Below are 21,239 nucleotides of genomic sequence, written 5' to 3' on the forward strand. Positions count from 1 at the left end.
GGCAAAACTGCCCTGCACCTCCGATTGGGGGCAGTAACCAGGCCGGGAATTGGGCTTACCACCCCACAAAGCTAGTGGAGCGCAATCTCGCACGCTCCACTTCCTTTGCGGGCGGTTCCCGGGGCGTGTCTGGGGCAGGGAACGAAGCGCTGCACGGATGTTCCACTTAGCGCTAACGTGCTTCGCCACCCCCTTCCCTTTTGCTTAAAGGAGAGGGCCGCTGCTCACTCTGCAAGGCCTCTGATGGCCTCCCCTCGGCCACCAGGGCAGCGTGGGACCGAGCCTGCAACCCGGCATCCAAAACAGAGCAGCAGGCTGCATGATGGCGGCCCGGACCACGCTGGGGCTGCCATACTTGAGCCGACCCGAGAGTCGGCCACCAGCAAAGATGGCGGCGCTGGCTCTCTCCCCTTTGAGTCCTGCCCCGAGAGTGGATGTCGGCCAGCTTCGTGACCCACGCAGAAGTGTGGCATGTTTGATAATATACAGATCTTTCTAGTTCTCCACAGTTTGCTGTATTTTTAAATGGATTGGTTTTCTCGTATTTTCTAGCGTTCGGCAATAATGCAGTTTAAATAGCAATATAAGCACTGAGTCTGGAAATTGTGTGTGTGTTCACGAGAGTGATCTTATTTTATAAATGGCCTAATAATGCCTTATTTACTCTTTTATTAATGAACTATAATAACAATTTTATTCGTCTCCTTCACCCCCCCAGTCTCTCCCCACAACCACCCACAGCGATCTCTCTCTTCCCCACCACCACAGCGCTCTCCCTCATCCATCATAGCGATCTCTCTCCCCTCCCCCCCCAGCGATCTCTCTCTCCCCCCCCCCCCCCAGCAATCTCTCTCTCCCCCTCCCCCCCAGCAATCTCTCTCTCTTCCCCCCCCCCCCCCCACACCATCACATATTTATATAAAATATATATATAAATATACATAAGCTGCATTTTGGGACCCAGAGGCTGCAAGATCTTGTCGGAAGTTTAATAAATAAATAAATAAATCCCACTTGCAACATTGAGCTTAAATTTTGACATTAATCAACTTAAATCATCTCTCTCCCCCCCCCACACCTCCCCCCAGCGATCTCTCTCCCCCCTCCCCCCAGTGATCTCTCTCCCCCCACAGCGATCTCTCTCCCCCTCCCCTCCCCAGCGATCTCGCTCCCCCTCCCCTCCCCAGCGATCTCTCTCCCCCTCCCCTCCCCAGTGATCTCTCTCCCCGTCCCCTCCCCAGCGGTCTCTCTCCCCCTCCCCTCCCCAGCGGTCTCTCTCCCCCTCCCTTCCCCAGCGATCTCTCTCCCCCTCCCCTCCCCAGCGGTCTCTCTCCCCCTCCCCTCCCCAGCGATCTCTCTCCCCCTCCCCTCCCCAGCGATCTCTCTCCCCCTCCCCTCCCCAGCGATCTCTCTTCCCCTCCCCTCCCCAGCGATCTCTCTCCCCCTCCCCTCCCCAGCGATCTCTCTCCCCCTCCCTTTCCCCAGCGACCTCTCTCCCCCCACTGCCACAGCGCTCTCCTCCCCCCACACAGCGATCTCTCTCCTCCTCCCCACAAACTGTGATCTCAGGTCGGCAGTCTCTGGCCTCTCGTCGGTGCTTCTCGGGGGGGGGGGGGGGGAGGGGCGGAGCTTGGCAGCCACGCGTGTGCACAACTCAGGAGCCAATGATTCCCGAGTTGGAAAGCCTCCTCCGCCCGCCATCGCCCTCTGCACTCCGCTCCCGCTCCCGCCGAGAAAAGCGGGATGAATCTCCCACCCACTTGGCCCCAGCGGTACCAGGCGGTTAAATACTAAGTACCGCCCGGGTACTGCCAAAAAACAGGCGGAACTTAGCTTCATCAATTTCGGTCCCATTATCTGGTCATTATCACATTGCTGTCTGTGGGAGCTTGCTGTGTGCAAATTGGCTGCTGCATTTCTACATTACAACAGCGACTGCACTCCAAATAGTACTTAATTAGCTTTAAAGCACTTTGGGACGTCTTGAGCTCGTGAAGGGTGCTATATAAATCTTAATCTTTCTCTTCTTTAACAAATGTCAACAACTAAGTGATGAATTAGCCACACTTTGTACAGTGAGCTGGTCATTAAAACAAAAGTGTGTCAATTGTTGAAGACAAGTTTGTCTACACAGTGATTCCATATAAAAATGAGTCAGTGAGTTCCTGTAACATGAGTGGCTTAGTCTGTACAAGAGAACAAGTTTATAACTGTAACATTCTGAAAAAAAACATTCTTATTTCGTCAGACAGAATCGGACCAGTCTACTGGTCTGGTAATCACAACACTCATATAAGAACTTAAGAAATCGGCCATTCGGCCCCTCGAGCCTACTCTGCCGTTCAATGGGATCATGACTGATCTTTGGCCTCAACTCCAGTTTCCTGCCCTATTCCCCACATCCCTTCATTCCCTTAGTGTCCAAAAGTCTCTCGCTCTCAGTCTTGACTAGTTGAAGGGACCGAGTGTAATGGATCAAGTTTGCTGTCGATACAAAGCTAGATGGGAAAGTAAGCTATGAGGAGGACACAAATTGTGCCAGCGCTCAGCGGATGGGATGGGTAGTGGGAGAGCTGAATACATTTAAAATGATTAACAGCGGGTTGTGCACACTGGATTTTCCCAATGTCGGGTCTGCCAGCGCAGAGCAGACTCGAACGTCAGCAGCAGGAGACTTAATCTAAACAATTATTGGCTTGTTGACAAGCCCTTAAGAGTCCAGTTAACCTTACCATTTGACTTTAGCAGCTCGCCCTGGAAGCCATTGGTTAATCTGAGGTGGAAGTTGAGTGGTCATTGAATCAGATGATGAGTGACAGCTTGAAATCGAGTATAAAAGCTCCCACTTCACCTGTTCACTTTCCAAGCAGAGGCTGTTGCTTTCTCCCTTTGGAACACAGTTTGAGCTTTATGCAGGATGCAAGTGTTTGGAGCAAACTCTCCAACCAGTATACCCACATTGCAGCAACCTCTCTCACCATTAACAGATCGCTTCTGTTATCTCAACTTCAACTGCTTTCTTCTCCATCAGGATGGGTACCATTTACATGCTCTCACCTTGGCCCTCAGAATCCCACCACGATGAGCCCTAACACCAGCATCACTAGGCACACCAGCAGCACCAACAACACCAACCTTCTCTGCAATCAACTGATGCGGCAGGACAGAGGGCAACGGCAGCTGACCACATTGCTGCCCGGGATGCCAAGGATGGCCTCACCATGACCAGATTTATTTCACTTGACTGCCACATGATGCGACAGGTTGGCACCACCCCACACCAATGACATAAAGCTTCCCTACAATGCCCAAGCCATTCCTTTCACACTCATCAGCATTGCGGGGGTACCGTTATGTCTCACCATTCACTGCAACTCACTAAGCCACTTAAAAAGGTGCATACAAATCTGTCCAAGAACGCAAAGTATTGAAAATAAAGATTTCAATGTTTGACAGCATGTTAACAGAAACGCCACATAAAAATTGGTGAAACATACAAGTGCTTACCCTTGTGTATTGTTAGTTGATATGATTGGACTAGGATGAGGGTGAGTGTGAGGGGTGGTTTGTGAGGTGGGGGAATGATAATGTGGAGAGAGTGATGGGAGAGCCTGGGTGCAGCCGTGCACCTCTGTGCAGTACTTGTCAGTGTTCACAGCACTTCAATGCTGTAGAACACCGACAGCACAGCTGTCAAACTACATTTGTGCATGGTCTCTTTAACGAAACCGGCTGATATCGCGTCATCGAATGACATCATTAGACCCACTTCCTTCAATTGGCCAGGAAATTAGCATGAATCGAGGATTGGCTAACCAACAGAAAACAGAGAGTCGGGATAAATGGTTCATTCTCTGGTTGGCAACCAGTAACTAGTGGGGTGCCGCAGGGATTAGTGCTGGGACCCCAACTATATACAATTTATATTAACGACTTGGAAGAAGGGACTGAGTGTAACGTAGCCTAGTTTGCTGATGATACAAAGATGGGAGGAAAAGCAATGTGTGAGGAGGACACAAAAAATCTGCAAAAGAACATAGACAGGCTAAGTGAGTGGGCAAAAATTTGGCAGATGGAGTATAATGTTGGAAAGTGTGAGGTCATGCAGTTTGACAGAAAAAAAATCAAAGAGCAAGTTATTATTTAGATGGAGAAAGATTGCAAAGTGCCACAGTACAGTGGGACCTGGGGGTACTTGTGCATGAAACACAAAAGGATAGTATGCAGGTACAGCAAGTGATCAGGAAGGCCAATGGTATCTTGGCTTTTATTGCTAAGGGGATGGAGTATAAAAGCAGGGAAGTTTTGCTACAGCTATACAAGGTATTAGTGAGGCCACACCTGGAATACTGCGTGCAGTTTTGGTTTCCATATTTACGAAAGGATATACTTGCTTTGGAGGCAGTTCAGAGAAGGTTCACTAGGTTGATTCCGGGATGAGGGGGTTGACTTACGAGGAAAGGTTGAGTAGGTTGGGCCTCTACTCATTGGAATTCAGAAGAATGAGAGGTGATCTTATCAAAACGTATAAGATTATGAGGGGGCTTGAGGATGTTTCCACTGATGGGGGAGACTAGAACTAGAGGGCATAATCTTAGAATAAGGGGCCGCTCATTTAAAACAGAAATGAAGAGGAATTTCTTCTCTCAGAGGGCTGTAAATCTGTGGAATTTGTTGCCTTAGAGAGCTGTGGAAGCTGGGACATTGAATAAATTTAAGACAGAAATAGACAGTTTCTTGAGCGATAAGGGGTTATGGGGAGCGGGCGGGGAAGTGGAGCTGAGTCCATGATCAGATCAGCCATGATCTTATTGAATGGCGGAGCAGGCTCGAGGAGCCGTATGGCCTACTCCTGCTCCTATTTCTTATGATCTTATGTTCTTAAACCCGCCGGGCGGGCTTAACAAGCCCAATCAACGGAAAGTTATGTCGGCTGCCGGGATGGAGCCAGCAACGAGGCCGCAACCACCAACGTTGCCCACCACGGGTCTGCCAAGGTAGGGAAAATTGCAGCCAAAGAGTTTGCAAAGGGATATAGACAAGTTAAGTGAGTGGTCAAGAAAGTGGCAGATGGAGTATAGGGCCCAAGTTTCCGATATCCTCTAGAATGGCGCACCTCTGAGAGGCCCGCCGATTTTGAGATGAAAAGCGCACCAAAAACTTACCTCGCGATTCTCCTGGTGCAGCAGGTCTGTTCAGCAGTCAGCGCGATGCAGCACAACAGCGGGGGAGCGGAGCTACAGCCCTGGGCCAAAAAGTGCCGACAGCTGCGCGCGTGCGCAGTGGAGTCTGCGTGCGTGTGCTGCTGGCTGTGTGGGAGGGGCCTGAAGCACGCCGACCCGAGCCCTGGCCGAATGGGCTCCTGGAGCGGGCAGAGTGCCGATTTCCAGCCTACAGCACGTAGCCCCTAGCCCTGGCCGGGCTCCCGGTGCTCCTGAACGGGTAGGTGAAGTAGGAATTTTTATTTTTTATTAATTGATTTTTTGAATTATTTTTTATTTTTTTTATTTTTTGTTTATTGATTTATTTATCATTTATTATTGATGATGGTTCTTTATTTTTAAAAGTGAAGTGTTTAATGCTTTAGAAAATCCCCTAACTTCCCGCTAACTTCCCTTCCCCCCCATCTCTGGCTTACCTGCACCTGATTCTAAAGTGTACGGAAGGTTTTTCTGAGCGTACAAAAGTTGACACTTACTCCGTTCTAAGTTAGTTTGGAGTAACCTTTTGGTGCCTAAACTTGCAAAACAGGCGTAAGTGGCTGGTAACGCCCCTTTTGAAAAAAAAAACGGAACTAAAATGAAACTAAACTAACTCACTAGAACTGGAGCAAACTAAATGCCGAGAATTGCGATTTCTAAGATACTCCAAATTCAACTAGTTGCTCAAAAAAAGTAGGAGCAACTCCACCCGAAACTTGGGCCCTATAATAGTGTGAGAAAGTGTGAGATTATTCACTTTGATGCAAAGAATAGAAAAATAGAATATTTTTTAAATGGTGGGGAAATATTAAGTATCGATGTTCAGAGGGATTTGGGTGCCCTTATACACGAAACACAGAAGGTTAACATGCAGGTATAGCAAGCAATTCGGAAGGCAAATGGCATGTTGGCCTTTATTGCAAGGGGGTTGGAATACAAGAGTAAATAAGCCTTGCTAAAATTATACATGGCTTGGGTGAGACCACACCTGGAGTACTGTGTACTGTTTTGGTCTCCATACTTAAGGAAGGATATACTTGCGTTAGAGGTGGTGCAACAAAGGTTCACTAGGTTGATTCCTGGGATGAGAGGGTTGTTCTTTGAGGAGAGATTGAGTAGAATGCCCTCTAGTTCTAGACTCTCCAACCAGCATCTACCCTGTTAAGCCCTCGAAGGATTTTATACGTTTCAATGAGATCACCTCTCATTCTTCTAAACTCCAGAGAAGATAGGCCCATTCTTACTCAATCTTTCAGTATGACTTGCTCTTGTGCGCTTATGGTGGGGTGTATCCACTGGGTGGCAGCAGATCACACAAATCTATGAGAAGGCACAATAATGATGTGAAATCAGAATACCGGGATGCAGAAATTGGGACCTGCAGTTTTCACAGTCTAAACTGCCTCTCTATGTTCACTTATGGGAGTTTAACTGTGTCACTGTGTAAGCGTATGAATCTAACTGGCTCTCTTGCTGCTTCTGTGAAACAAACTAATTGCCTGTCTAAATTTAATTATTCACTTGATCTATGTAGTCCTGCAATTTCACATCTATACTTTATCGTTAGTGTTACTCTTAATATAGTTACCAAAGAAACAATTCTACTCTATTTACCTTGGTGCATCAATGTATACAAAAAAAATATAAGTGTATTGGGCTCATCATGATTTTCTCTGCCATTCACTCAGCCACATAATAAAGCATTCCTTCCAGTGTTCTCTCCCCCCTCAGTCTTATTCTTTCAGTTTGTCAGTCTGTGTTTTTCTGTGCAATCAGTTTGTTGTTCAGTATCTTCCTTCATTTCCTCACTGTCTCCATCTCTCTCTGTCTTGCACTCTGCGCAGTTAAACTGCAGTCTGTGTAATTAGGTCAGACTACAAACTCGCTTATCACAGTCAGGAAACACCACGTCATTGAGCAAGGTCACAACATCAATGCAGCAGAAATCCCTTACGATTAAAAATGTTCGCAGAGCGAAGACAGGAAAAACAAACAAAAATTAATCAACATGAATGCAGCGTTTAGCAGCAAGAACATGAATAAAAGGCCGTTTGAAATCTCAGCTTTGTCTGACCCGTACATATTGCTGCCCTAATATCTGTTTAGTAACTGCTCCTCTGCCATGATTGTTGCCTTGGTTCCAGTTGCCATTTTGTTTAAAACGGAAAGATTACTCTGATGCATGAGTCATTGTACCCCGTAGTGCTATAACAATAGCGACTTTCATTTCACGAAGGAAAATGTCCCTAAGCGCTTCGCAGGAGCGTAATCAAACAAAATTGGCAACAAGCCACAGAAGGATCTATAAGGACGGATGACTAAAAGCTTTGTCAATGAGGAGGGTCTTAAAGGAGAGTGTGGTCGAAGAGATTTGCAAAGGCAATTCCAAAGATTACAGCCTTGACGCCTGAAGGCACCGGCATCAATGGTGGGGTGAATTACATTTAGGGATGGACAAAAGGCCACAGTTGAAGGAATGCAGAGTTCTAGGATGGTTGTAGGGCTGGATGAGGTTATTGAGATAGGGAGGGGTGATGCCATGGAGGGATTTGAACACTTGAGAATTATAAAATTGAGCCATACTAGACACAGAAACAAGCAGGAATATGTATGGGGTGTATTTTTGTGAATACCTACTGTTCTTCAGCCAAATAGAAACATAGATATCTACAGCGCAGAAGGAGGCCATTTCAGCCCATTGTGTCCGCGACGGCCGACAAAGAGCCACACGACCCTCGCTTAGCAGCCCTGAAGGTTATTATCATCATCATAGGCAGTCCCTCGGAATCGAGGAACTCCTGAAGTGAGTTCTTTGGTGGCTGAACAGTCCAATACGAGACTCTGTCACAGGTGGGACAGATAGTCATTGAGTTAAGGGGTGGGTGGGACTGGTTTGCCGCACACTCTTTCCGCTGTCTGCGCTTGATTTCTGCATGCTCGCGGCGTTGAGACGCGAGGTGCTCAGCGCCCTCTCGGATGCACTTCCTCTACTAAGGGCGGTCTTGGGCCAGGGATTCCCAGGTATCAGTGGGGATGTTGCACTTTATCAGGGAAGCTTTGAGGGTGTTCTTGTAGTGTTTCCGCTGCCCACCTTTGGCTCGTTTGCCATGAAGGAGCTCCGAGTAGAGCACTTGCTTTGGAAGTCTCGTGTCTGGCATGCGGACTTTGTGGCCTGCCCAGCAGAGCTGATCGAGTGTGGTCAGTGCTTCACTGGTGGGGATGTTAGCCTAAATGAGGACGCTGATGTTGGTGCGCCTGTCCTCCCAGTAATTTGTAGGATCTTGCGGAGACATCGTTGGTGATATTTCTCCAGCAACTTGAGGTGTCTACTGTACATGGTCTATGTCTCTGAGCCATACAGGAGGGCAGGTATTACTACAGCCCTGTAGACCATGAGCTTGGTAGCAGTTTTGAGGGCCTGGTCTTCAAACACTCCCTTCCGAAGGCAACCGAAGGCTGCACTGGTGCACCAGAGGCGTTGTTGGATCTCGTCAACGATGCCTACTCTTGTTGATAGGAGGCTCCCGAGATATGGGAAGTGGTCCACGCGCCGTGGATCTTGATGACTGGGGGGCAGTGCTGTGCGGTGAGGACCTTTGTCTTACGGATGTTTAGCGTAAGGCCCATGCTTTCGTACGCCTCAGTAAATACGTCGACTATGTCCTGGACTGCAGCTTCTGTATGTGCGCAGACGCAGGCGTCGTCCACGTACTGTAGCTCAACGACAGAGGTTGGGGGGGGTCTTGGATCTGGCCTGGAGACGGCGCAGGTTGAACAGGTTCCCACTGGTTCTGTAGTTTAGTTCCACTCCAACGGGGAGCTTGTTGACTGTGAGGTGGAGCATGGTGGCAAGAAAGATTGAGAAGAGGGTTGGGGCGATGACTCAGCCCTGTTTGACCCTGATCCGGAAGTGGATGGATCCGTTGGTAAGGATCACGGATTGCATGTCGTCGTGGAGCAGGCGGAGGATGGTGACGAACTTTTGGGGGCATCCGAAACGGAGGAGGACACTCCATAGACCCTTGTGGTTGACAGTGTCAAAGGCCTTTGTAAGGTCGAAGAAGACCATGTATAAGGGCTGGCGCTGCTTCCTGCGTTTTTCCTGTAGCTGCCTCGCTGCAAAAATCATGTCCATTGTACCCTGTAGGAGACGAAATCCGCACTGTGACTCCGGGAGGAGCTCCACGGCCACGGGAAGAAGACGGTTGAGGAGGACTCTAGCGACGACTTTCCCAGTGGCTGATAGCAGGGAGATTCCTCTGTAGTTGCCGCAGTCAGACTTGTCCCCTTTTTTAAAGATGGTCACGATTTTGTCCACCCCACACAACTGCGACACCCCCTGCACCGCAGCATTCTACTCTCCACCCCAACCGGAGCCATGTGATCTCCTGGGAGGGGCAAAAGCCAGATAAAAACCCAGGCCAATTGGGGGAAAAAAATCCAGAAAAATTCCTCTCCGACCCATCCAGGTGATTGAAACTAGTCCAGGAGATCATCCTGGCCGCATTCGATTCCCTGCAGTACTTACCATCGTATCTGCGCCAGCTACCAAGAGGTTATCCAGTCTAATCCCACTTACCAGCTCTAGGTCTGTAACTCTGCAGGTTACGGCACTTCAAGTGCCCATCCAAGCACCTTTTAAACGTGGTGAGGGTTTCTGCATTCACCACCCTTTCAGGCAGTTTATCACTTGCTCAGCGTAGTTGCCTTGCCTTCCTTCCCCCAGCCTTCAAAAACATTCTTAAGACATTTCTTGTCTGCTTTTGCTACTTCCTGGCCCATTTCCTACATTACAACAGTGACTACACTTCAAAATGTATTTCATTGGCTTCCGGTGATCATGAAAGGTGCTATAAAAATGCAAGCATTTTTTTCCCACTTTTTTGCCCTCACCCTGTAATGCACAGTGAGACATCTTTGTACTAAAGTATTAAAGGGCCCATTTTCAGCCACTTGGTCAGTCCGTGTTACTTACCATCTGAGTTTTTTCTAGTTTACTTAAAGTTTAGTGCTGTGTAAAGTCAGGCTGCAGTACCAACGACAGTAGAGGCTGTTGAGATGGCAGAATCTCAACAGTGACTGGTGATATTTACCCTGCCCGTCTGGCAGAAAGCTGGTGGGTGGGCAGTTAAAAGCGCCCAGATGGTGTCAGCCTTGGCTCAGTGGGCAGCACTCTCGCCTCTGAGTCAGAAGGTTGTGGGTTCAAGACCCACGCCAGGGAATTGAGCACATAAAACCCAGGTTGGCACTCCAGTGCAGTGCTGAGGGAGCGCTGCACTGTCGGAGGTGCCGTCTTTCGGATGAGATGTTAAACCGAGGCCCCTGTCTGCTCTCTCAGGTGGACGTAAAAAATCCCATGGCACTATTTCGAAGACGAGCAGGTGAGTTATCCCCGGTGTCCTGACCAATATTTATCCTTCAATAAACATCACTAACAACAGGTTATCTGGTCATTATCAGATTGCTGTTTGTGGGAGCTTGCTGTGTGCAAATTGGCTGCCACGTATCCCACATTTTAACAGTGACTACACTCCAAAAGTACTTCATAGGCTGTAAAGCGCTTTGAGACGTCCGGTGGTCGTGAAAGGCGCTATATAAATCCAAGCCTTTCTTTTTTTTATTTACCTGCCCTGAAGCCAGCGGGAGCTGATTGTTCCTGATTGTAACTTGCTCTACTGAGCAGAGGGCAAGGATTCCTGCCAAAGCTTGCGGGATCCTTCTTTACAGATGTATGTCGGGACCCGATGATGTCACTGTCTTGGCTGTGTAGTTCAGCATTTTGTTGGTTTTGGTTATTACCCCAATTGCTTGGATACATTGACGACTCCTAAATCACCTTCAGTTTCATTCTTACCTATTTCAACACCACTCATGTCACCCGTTTCCTGTTTTGGTGTGCAATACTTACCATACAAGTTTAATTGGTCACTGTTCTGCCCACTCTCATATATTGTTTTGTAGTTCCTGAGCTGCCTCTCCTGGGGCTCAATTTTCCCCAGTGATTTACGCCATTTTTTTGGCATGCGCACTTTTTTGGCGTATGTTAAAAAATGTAAGTTTCCCCAAGGAATGTGCGCCAGCGTAACTCAGTTAGTTACAATTTTTTTAGGTTGTTTTTTTTTTTGCGTCATAAAATATCCTGATGTCTGCGCCAGTTTTTCTCAATTATGTAAGTTTGCCCCAAAAACATTTATTCTAGGTCTACATTTGTGACCACTTCCGAAAAACCTTCTGGTGAGTTGAGAAAAAGCAGCGCACTTTGACAAATCGGCGCCATTGTTTTTCAGCCAGCAAAGATTTGGAGGGAGTCAAGAATACTTAAATATGCACAATAAAGATTCCATTTTTTTACCTTATAATGCAGTAAATGGAAGTTTGATGGAATTCTGTAAGTTTTCATATTTTTTCAACCGACACGCCACCAACGAATGTCTGCAAATAGGGCTGAAGGGTCATAGCGTCGGCCGGCAGAATCGGTCCCATGCCCGGACACGGGCTCAAGGCTCAGGGCTCGGCTGCAAAAGAAGCCTGGGGGGGTAGGGGTGCTGTGGAAGGTGATCAGAAGGTATCAGAAACCTGCACTATGCATCAAATCAAGCCCGGGTGGGTGGGGGGCTGTGGAAGGCGATCGAAAGGCATCACAAGACTGCACTAATCATCAAATGTAGCCCGGGGGGTTCTCAATCACAGCGCCTGCTCAGACTTGGGTGTGCTCCATACAGACCTGTGGAGAGAGAGAACAAAGAACCTTGTCCTGCCTGCCTGCCATTTTGAGCTTCTTGCAAAGGTAAAATTTAATCACTGACAATGCCATACTTTGTGCAAACCTTTTGCATGATGGTACTGCGGAGGAGACAATTGATTTGACGTCATCGCATGAGGAACCTCAGAGCCCGTAGGGTGATGGGCAGGAGGCCTTATCCACATCAGGTATATCGAGACAGACATTCGTCCCTGCATCTGAGTGATGCAGACTGTGTCAGAAGGCTGTGTTTTCGCAAAGAAGCTGTAACTGAGATCTGTGAGTTGGTAAAAGCAGACCTGCAAACTAGAAGCATCAGGAGCACCCATGATGCGTTCATCCTACGTGAGAGCGTGTTATCTGCCATGTTTCAGCAGCAGCCAAAAGGGCAGAGCTGGCTGCTGGGAGACAAAGGGTTCATGACGCCCCTACACGTAACCCGGAGAAGCTGACCGGGAATACAACATGTCGCACATTGCGACGCGCAGCATAATAGAGAGGACCATTGGCATCTTGAAATAGCGTTTCCGATGCCTGGACAATTCCGGATGCTACTTGCTATACTCCCCTGAGATTGTTGGTCAGTTCACTGTTGTGTGCTGCATGCTGCATTACTTAGCCATCATGAGGCAGCAGCAGATGGTAGTAGAAGACCCACCAGAGGTGAGAGTGGCTGATGATAATGATGAGGAAGATGCAGATGCCGAGGAGGAGGAGGAGGAGAACGAGGAAGCCATGCAACTACCTGAACCCGGAACACAACGGTGGAGGAGGGCAGGCTGTCATGCCCCTTTAACGATTGCTTGAGCCTTGTGCCAGCAGCTCATCCATGAATGCTTTGCTGCCTGAAGGCTCAGTTGCAACAATTCCACATGGACCATGTTTACTCTTTGGATCTGTTCCGTAATGTGGTCTTGTGTTAATGGAACAGATGATGGAAATGATTCTTGTTTACTTCAAAAGTTGTGTTAATAATCGAACAAATAATGGGAATGATTCTTCTTGAGTTCCAAAAGTTGTGTTAATAATGGAACAAATAATACAAATGATTCAGTTATAATTTAAAATATATTTTATTCAAAAGTTTAACAAATATTTGTTTTTACTTAACTTAACTTTAATAAACATATTCTTGTATCAAACTTTAACGTTTTCACTTAAGTTCACTTACAAACTTTAAGATCACTTACAAACTCTAAGATCACTTAAAAGCTTTAAGATCATTAACTTTTAAACTTGTAAATTTACATAACTTACAAAAAACTTTTAATTTGAGAACTGTTAAAACACTAAACAATAATAACAACAACAACAGCAGCAAAGAAAGTCTGCACCTATCTTTCCTCCACCTTAGTCTAAGACCGCCTGCTACGCTTGGTCTTGGTGACTCCACCACCCCTACCCGCAGGCGGTGGCACAGTGTTTCTCTGGTTGGTACCAAGCTTATTCTTCCAAACATTTTGGGTAATGCGCACTTCTTGATGGGGGTGGGGCAGGCGGTAATGTGGAAGGCCCGGCTTGGGTCTCTTCTGAGGCTGGTCTGGGGATTGGAGTGAAAGTGGCAGCTGATTCTGTCAAACGCTGCGAGGTCTGGATGTGTTCCCTTATTGCAGCAGCTAACTCCAACATTCCCTGCCTCATGAACCCTGACAGTGTCTCAACTACCTGTGACATTCCCTCCCTCATGTTCGCCGACAGTGTCTCAGCTACCTATGACATGCCTTCTATCATGTTGAGCAACAGTGTGTCAACTACCTGCAACATTCCCTCCCTCATGCTCACTGAGAGTGTTTGAACTACCTGCGACATTCCCTCCCTCCCGTTCACTGACAGCGCATCAGCTACCTGCAATATTCCCTCCCACATGTGCACCGACATAGTTTCAGCTGACTGAGATAGTCCCTCCCTCATGTTCCCGGACAGCATTCCCATTTCTTGTGAGAGTGTTGTTACATCTCCCGACAATCCCAATACCTCCTCACCCACCCCACTGATGGTGTCCAGGAGTGATCGTTTAAGGTCAATGCTCTCCGCACTCATTGCCATCATGTGAAACACATCTGTTAGATCCTGCACCTCAGGAGAGCACGGTCGAGCTCTCCTTCCCTTCCTCACCCTGGGTGTGGCTCACTGCATTCCACTGGGACCCGCAGCCTCGGACGGTGCGGCCCTGGTTGTGCCTTGCTGCACCCCACTGGAACCCATAACCTCGGATGGCGGGGCCTTGGATGTGCCTCACTGCACCCCACTGGAACCCATATCCTCGGATGGCGGGGCCTTGGATGTGCCTCACTGCACCCCACTGGAACCCATATCCTCGGATGGCGGGTCCTTGGATGTGCCTCACTGCACCCCACTGGAATCCCCAGCATTGGATGGTGGGAAACCACTACTCAGGGAAGGGGCTGGCACCTCAATGGGTGGCACCTGCACCTCCTCCAAAGTGAGTACAACAGTGGGGGCTTCATCCATCTCCTCACCCTCACCTCCATGTTCTTGGTCTGGAAGGTGGGATTGGAAGATGTTCTCCTCTTCAGGCTCGTCCTCGTCTGTATCTTCTGCATCGTCAGGGTTGGCCTCAAGCTCCACAAAATATAACAGAACAGACAAATGGTTAGCAGCAGAGGAGGGGGCAGGGTGGCATGAGTAGGCTCACACAGCGCAGGCAACAGGCTGATTTGAAGGACCACGATGAATGATAACACATTGCGTCAACCGAAGCATAGCTGAGGAAGACATCCCCATGAACCGAAGCATGGCTAGCCTGCGCAGTACTTAACATTTAGGAAAGCCAGACTGTGGAATTTGCAGGACTTACCCTCTCCCTCGAGTGTGGGCCCAGCTTGTGCAGTGATGGTTGCTTTTCTCCAGGCAGGACCCATCAAAGCAGCGACCCTCTCTTCCAAGGGTGTCAGTGGGTGCAGATTTGCCGTGCCTCCTCCTGTTTGAATTCTTTCTCGTTTGTTGTGTGCCACTTTCCTCTGCAAAGATGCTCATTACACACAGTACTCAGTCTGACCATTTATTATGAGTGTATCAACCTATGGCCTCATGAAGAATCTCCTGGCCCTGGCTAAACCAACAGAGAAATCCTACGAAGAACTGTATACGCTGGTTCGGAAGCACCTAAATCCTAAGGAAAGCGTTTTGATGGCGAGATATCGGTTCTACACGTGTCAATGATCGGAGGGCCAGGAAGTGGTGAGCTACGTCACCGAATTAAGCTGCCTTGTAGGACATTGTGAGTTTGAGGGATTCCTAGAACAAATGCTCAGAGACTTTTTTGTTCTGGGCATCAGACATGGCACAATCCTTTGCAAACTGTTGACTGTAGACACTGCGAATCTGAATAAAGCCATAACGATAGCCCAGGCATTTATGTCCACCAGTGACAACACCAAGCAGATTTCGCAGAACAAAGAAGTTTCGGTCAGTACTGTGCATAAAGTAACGTCGGTTTTGAGCAGAAATGTACACGGCAGAATGTACACGCAGGCTGCTGTGGCCCGACCTCAGTTGACCCAGAGTCCGCCATCATCTGTTAATGCGAGGCAGTTAACACCCTGTTGGCGCAGCGGAGGTGATCATCGGCCCCATCAATGCCGCTTTAAGCACTATGCGTGCAATGGCTGCAGAACAATGGGACACCTTCAACGAATGTGCAGACGAGCTGCAAACCCTGCAGAGGAAGATTGGAGGAGGCAGAGGTGTACGGGGTGTTGTGTTCCTAACACAGATGAGGCTGCACACAGGGAGGTTAAAGTATCAGTGACCTCAGTCTTTTATTAAGACACTCCAGAGTAAGTAACAGGCCTTAGGGGCTGGCTTATGTACAGTGCTCTCAAGGGATGCTGGGATCCCTTGGGACTTCAGGGGATGTGCTCCCTGGTGGCAGAACATGGGAGTGCATGCTTTACAGATACACAACATCAAAGTCAAAGTGAAAACTATTTACAAGATGAGGCGGTCGGGAGCCTTTCTTTCCCTGGTGGACTGCCTCGGTACAAATGCCTGTTCTGGTGTGTTGGCTGTGCCCTCGCTGGCCTGGCGTGTTGTTGGCCCTGTAGGGCTGCTGGGTGAGCCTAGCCTTGCTGGGCTGTTGGGCGTGATGGTTTCGATTTCCTGGTCCGGCGTGGTGTCGTTGATCCTTTGGGTGTGTGTTGTGGGCTCGAAAAAGGTGGTGTCTGCTGTGGGTTGCTCAGGGCAGTCTGTGAACCGCAGCCTCATTTGGTCCAGGTGTTTTCTGCAAATTTGTTCATTGTCTAGTTTGACTACAAACACCCTACTCCCTTCTTTAGCTATCACCGTACCCGCGATCCAGTTGGGACCATGTCCATAGTTTAGCACATACACAGGGTCATTCAGATCAATTTCCCGTGACACAGTGGCACGACCATCGTTTACATTTTGTTGCTGCCGCCTGCTCTCTACCTGATCATGCAGGTTGGGGGTGAACCAGCGAGAGTCTGGTTTTAAGTGTCCCTTTCATGAGTAGCTCAGCCGGAGGCACCCCTGTGAGCGAGTGAGGTCTCGTGCGGTAGCTGAGCAGTCCCCGGGACAGGCGGGTTTGAAATGGGCCTTCTGTGACTCGTTTAAGGCTCTGTTTGATTGTTTGTACTGCCCGCTCTGCCTGCCCATTGGAGGCTGGTTTAAACAGGACCGAGGTGACAAGTTTGATCCCATTGCGGGCCATAAATTCTTTAAATTCGGCACTGGTGAAACGTGGCTCATTGTCACTGACCAGTATGTCAGGCAGGCCGTGGGTGACAAACATGGCCCTCAGACTTTCAATGGTGGCGGTGGCGGTGCTTCCCGACAATATTTCACATTCAATCCATTTTGAAAAAACATCCACCACCACCAGGAACATTTTACCGAGAAACGGGCCCGCATAGTCGACATGGATCCTCGACCATGGTCTGGAGGGCCAGGACCACAAACTTAGTGGTGCCTCTCTGGGCGCGTTGCTCAACTGAGCATACACGCTGCATTGCCATACACAGGACTCTAAGTCATAGTCGATACCGGGCCACCACACGTGGGATCTGACTATCGCTTTCATCATTACTGTACCCGGGTGTGTGCTGTGGAGATCCGAGATGAACGTCTCCCTGCCCTTTTTGGGTAGCACTACGTAGTTACCCCACAACAGGCAGTCTGCCTGAATGAACAGTTTGTCCTTTCGCCGCTGGAACGGCTTGATTAGCTCTTGCATTTCAACGGGGATGCTGGCCCAGCTCCCATGCAGTACACAGATTTTTACTAGGGACAGCAGAGGATCTTGGCTGGTCCAAGTCCTAATCTGGCGGGCCGTGACAGGTGATTTATCATTTTCAAACGCTTCCATGACTATCAACAAGTCTGCGGGCTGTGCCACCATCAACAAGTTTGCAGACTGCGCCATTTCCACCCCCGTGGTGGATAATTGTAGCCGACTGAGAGCATCCGCACAGTTCTCGGTGCCTGGCCAGTGGCGGATGGTATAGTTATACTCTGATCGCGTGAGTGCCCACCTTTGTATGTAGGCTGGGGCATTAGTATTTATCCCCTTGTTTTCAGCGAAGAGGGATATGAGGGGCTTGTGATCGGTTTCCAGCTCAAATTTGAGGCCAAACAGGTACTGATGCATTTTCTTTACCCCCTCTTTCTCAATCATGCTGTTGGCTCGCTCGGCTTTAGACAAGCTCCTGGAAGCATAGGCGATAGGTTGCAACTTCCCTGCAACATTAACTTGTTGTAATATACACACGACTCCATACGACAATGCATCACATGCTAGCACGAGTCTTTTACATGGGTTATACAATACAAGCAGCTTGTTGGAGCATAAAATGTTTCTGGCTTTCTCAAAAGCAATTACTTGTTTTTTTTTCCCCATACCCAGTTCTCATCTTTACGCAATAACACATGTAGGGGCTCTAAGAGGGTGCTTAACCCCGGTAGGAAGTTACCAAAATAGTTGAGGAGTCCCAGGAACGACAGCAGCTCCGTGACGTTCTGTGGCCTGGACGCGTTCCTGATAGTCTCTGTCTTGGCGTCTGTGGGCCAAATGTCGTCCGCCGCGATCTTTCTCCCCAAAAACTCCACTTCTGTTGCCATGAAGACGCATTTCGACCTCTTCAGCTGCAGACCTACGCAATCCAGTCGCTGGAGGACTTCCTCCAGGTTTTGTAGGTGCTCGACGGTGTCCTGACCCGTGACCAATATGTCGTCCTGAAAAACCACTGTGCGTGGTACCGACTTGAGTAGGCTCTCCATGTTTCTCTGGAAGATCGCTGCAGCCAACCGAATTCCAAACGGGCATCTGTTGTAGATGAACAGTCTCTTGTGCATGTTGATACAGGTGAGGCCCTTCGAAGACTCCTTCAGCTCCTGCGTCATGTAGGCCGAAGTCAGGTCGAGCTTGGTGAACGTCTTGCCTCCTGCCAGCGTCGCAAATAGGTCTGCCTTAGGTAGCGAGTATTGGTCCTGTAGCGAGAAACAATTAATAGTTACTTTATAATCGCCGCAAATCCTGACCGTGCCATCACTTTTGAGTACTGGAACAATCGGGCTGGCCCACTCGCTGAATTCCACTGGGGAGATGATGCCCTTGCGTTGCAGCCTGTCTAGCTCGATTTCCACTCTCTCCCTCATCCAGTGAGGTACCGCTCGCGCCTTGTGGTGAATGGGTCATGCGTCTGGGACCAAGTGGATCTGCACCTTCGCCCTGGAAAAGTTTCCAATGCCTGGCTCAAAAAGGGAAGGAAATTTGTTAAGAACCTGTGTACATGAAGCCTCATCGACATGTGATAGCGCTCGGATGTCATTCCAGTTCCAGCGGATTTTGCCCAGCCAGCTCCTTCCAAGCAGTGTGGGGCCATTGCCCGGGACAATCCAGAGTGGCAGTTCGTGCACTGTGCCCTCGTAGTTGACCTTGACCATGGTGCTGCCCAGGACAATGATGAGCTCTTTGGTGTACGTTCTCAGTTTCGTGTGGATGGGGCTCAGGGCTGGTCTGAATGCCATGTTGCACCACAGTCTCTCAAACATCTTTTTACTCATGATGGATTGGCTAGCGCCAGTGTCCAGTTCCCTGGCTACGGGTAAGCCATTCAATTTTACGTTTAGCATTATAGGTGGACATTTCGTCGAAAATATGTGCACCCGTGTACTTCAGCATCTGCCTCCTCTCTCTGAGGCTCGAAATTGCTTTGCTCCAGCGTGGACCGATCTTCCTCTGCCACGTGGTGGTTAGCAGGTTTTGCAGAGCTTGCAGCTCCTCTGCAAGCTCGTTGGAGGTGCCCCATTGTTCCATAGCTCTTGCAAACATATCCTTTGAAGCGTCATGAATAGGCTGAATGGAAGTTTCCACTATGCCAACAAGGTGTGAATTTCCTTGCATTCATCCTTTGTTGGGGACTCTGAGTCATCTGGGTCACCTGAGGCCTGCTGGCAGTTGCAGACTCATGGTTTCTGCCCTGTACATTTCTGCTCGCAAACACAGTTCCAGTTAATTTATGAACATTGCTAGCACTTGTGTGCTGAGAGATTTGTTTGGTGTTATCACTGGTGGACATAAACGCCCGTGCTATCGCAATGGCCTTACTGAGGGTCGGTGTCTCTACAGTCAAAAGGATGGTCTTGTGGCCAATGCCCAGTACAAAAAAGTCTCTGAGCATTTGCTCCAGGTAGTCATCAAACTCACATTGTCCTGCAAGTCGCCTTAGCTCGGTGACGTAGCTCGCCACTTCCTGACCTTCGGATCGCTGGTACGTATAGAACCGACACCTCGCCATCAGCACGCTATCCCTCGGGTTAAGATGCTCTCGAACCAGTGTACACAGCTCCTCATACGACTTATCTGTGGGTTTCACCAGAGCCAGAAGATTCTTCATGAGGCTGTAGGTCGGTGCCCCGCAGACCGTGAGGAAGACCGCTCTCCTTTTTGCAGCGCTTCCTTCTCCATCCAGCTTGTTGGCTACAAAGTACTGGTCTAGCCGTTCGACATAGGCTTCCCAGTCCTCACCCTCCGAGAACTTCTCCAGGATGCGCACAGTTTGCTGCATCTTTGCGTTGGATTTGTATACTCGTCGCCAGTTGTTGTGTTCCTAACACAGATGAGACTGCACACAGGGAGGTTAAAGGAACAGTGACCTCAGTCTTTATTAAGGCACTCTAGAGTGAGTAACAGGCCTTAGGGGCCGGCTTATGTACAGTGCTCCCAAGGGATGCTGGGATTCCTTGGGACTTCAGGGGATGTGCTCCCTGGTGGCGGAACATGGGAGTGCATGCTTTACAGATACACAACATGGGGTACACACGTTCACGCCGAAATGCCCACCAATAATGTTGAAAGTTGAATTGAACGGTATTCCAGTGTCTATGGAGCTGGACACGGGGGCAAGTCAGTCCATAATGAGTAAAATGGCCTTCGACAGTCTGTGGCGAAAGAAGGCTTACAGGCCCAGGCTGAGCCCCATTCACACCAAACTGAGGACTTACACAAAGGAACTAATCCCTGTAATTGGCAGTGCTGAAGTCAAAGTCTCCTATGATGGAGCAGTACAAGAACTCACGCTGTGAATAGTGCCAGGGGATGGCCCCATGTTATTTGGCAGAAGCTGGCTGGGGAAAATCCACTGGAACTGGGACAACATCCGAGTGCTCTCGTCCGTCGACGACATCGCATGTACCCAGGTTCTAAGCAAATTCCCTTTGTTATTTGAGCCAGACATTGGAAGTTTCTCGGGGGCGAAAGTGCAGATCCATTTGGTTCCCGGTACGCGACCCATCCACCACAAGGTTCGGACGGTACTGTACATGATGCGTGGAAAAGTAGAAATCGAGCTGGACAGGCTGCAATTTGAAGGCATCATCGCACCAGTGGAATTCAACGACTGGGCCAGACCGATTGTTCTAGTACTAAGGAGGACGGTACGGTTAGAATTTGCAGGGACTCTAAAGTAATGCTTAACCGTTTTACGCTGTAAGACCAGTACCTGCTACCCAAGGCAGACGACCTATTTGTGACCCTGGCTGGAGGGAAGACATTCACCAAGCTGGACCTGACCTCGGCCTACATGACGCAGGAGCTGGAGGAGTCTTCGAAAGGCCTCACCTGCATCAACACGCACAAAGGTCTGCTTATCTACAACCGGTGCCAATTCGGGATTTGGTGGGCCGCAGCGATCTTCCAGCGGATCATGGAGAGCCTGCTAAAGTCGGGTTTCTTGCACAGTGGTCTTCCAGGACGACATATTGGTTACAGGTCGGGACACCATGGAGCACTTGAAGAATCTGGAGGAGGTTCTTCG

General features: G+C 49.1%; 1 protein-coding gene across 3 annotated transcripts in view; it reads left to right on the top strand.

Annotated features, from left to right (window-relative positions):
* LOC139235004 (cytosolic purine 5'-nucleotidase-like) overlaps positions 1–21,239 on the top strand; it is a 164,195-nt gene that overhangs the window by 8,819 nt on the left and 134,137 nt on the right. The window lies entirely within an intron of this gene.

The sequence above is a fragment of the Pristiophorus japonicus genome, chromosome 22 (assembly GCF_044704955.1).
Source record: "Pristiophorus japonicus isolate sPriJap1 chromosome 22, sPriJap1.hap1, whole genome shotgun sequence".
Classification (NCBI taxonomy): domain Eukaryota; kingdom Metazoa; phylum Chordata; class Chondrichthyes; family Pristiophoridae; genus Pristiophorus; species Pristiophorus japonicus.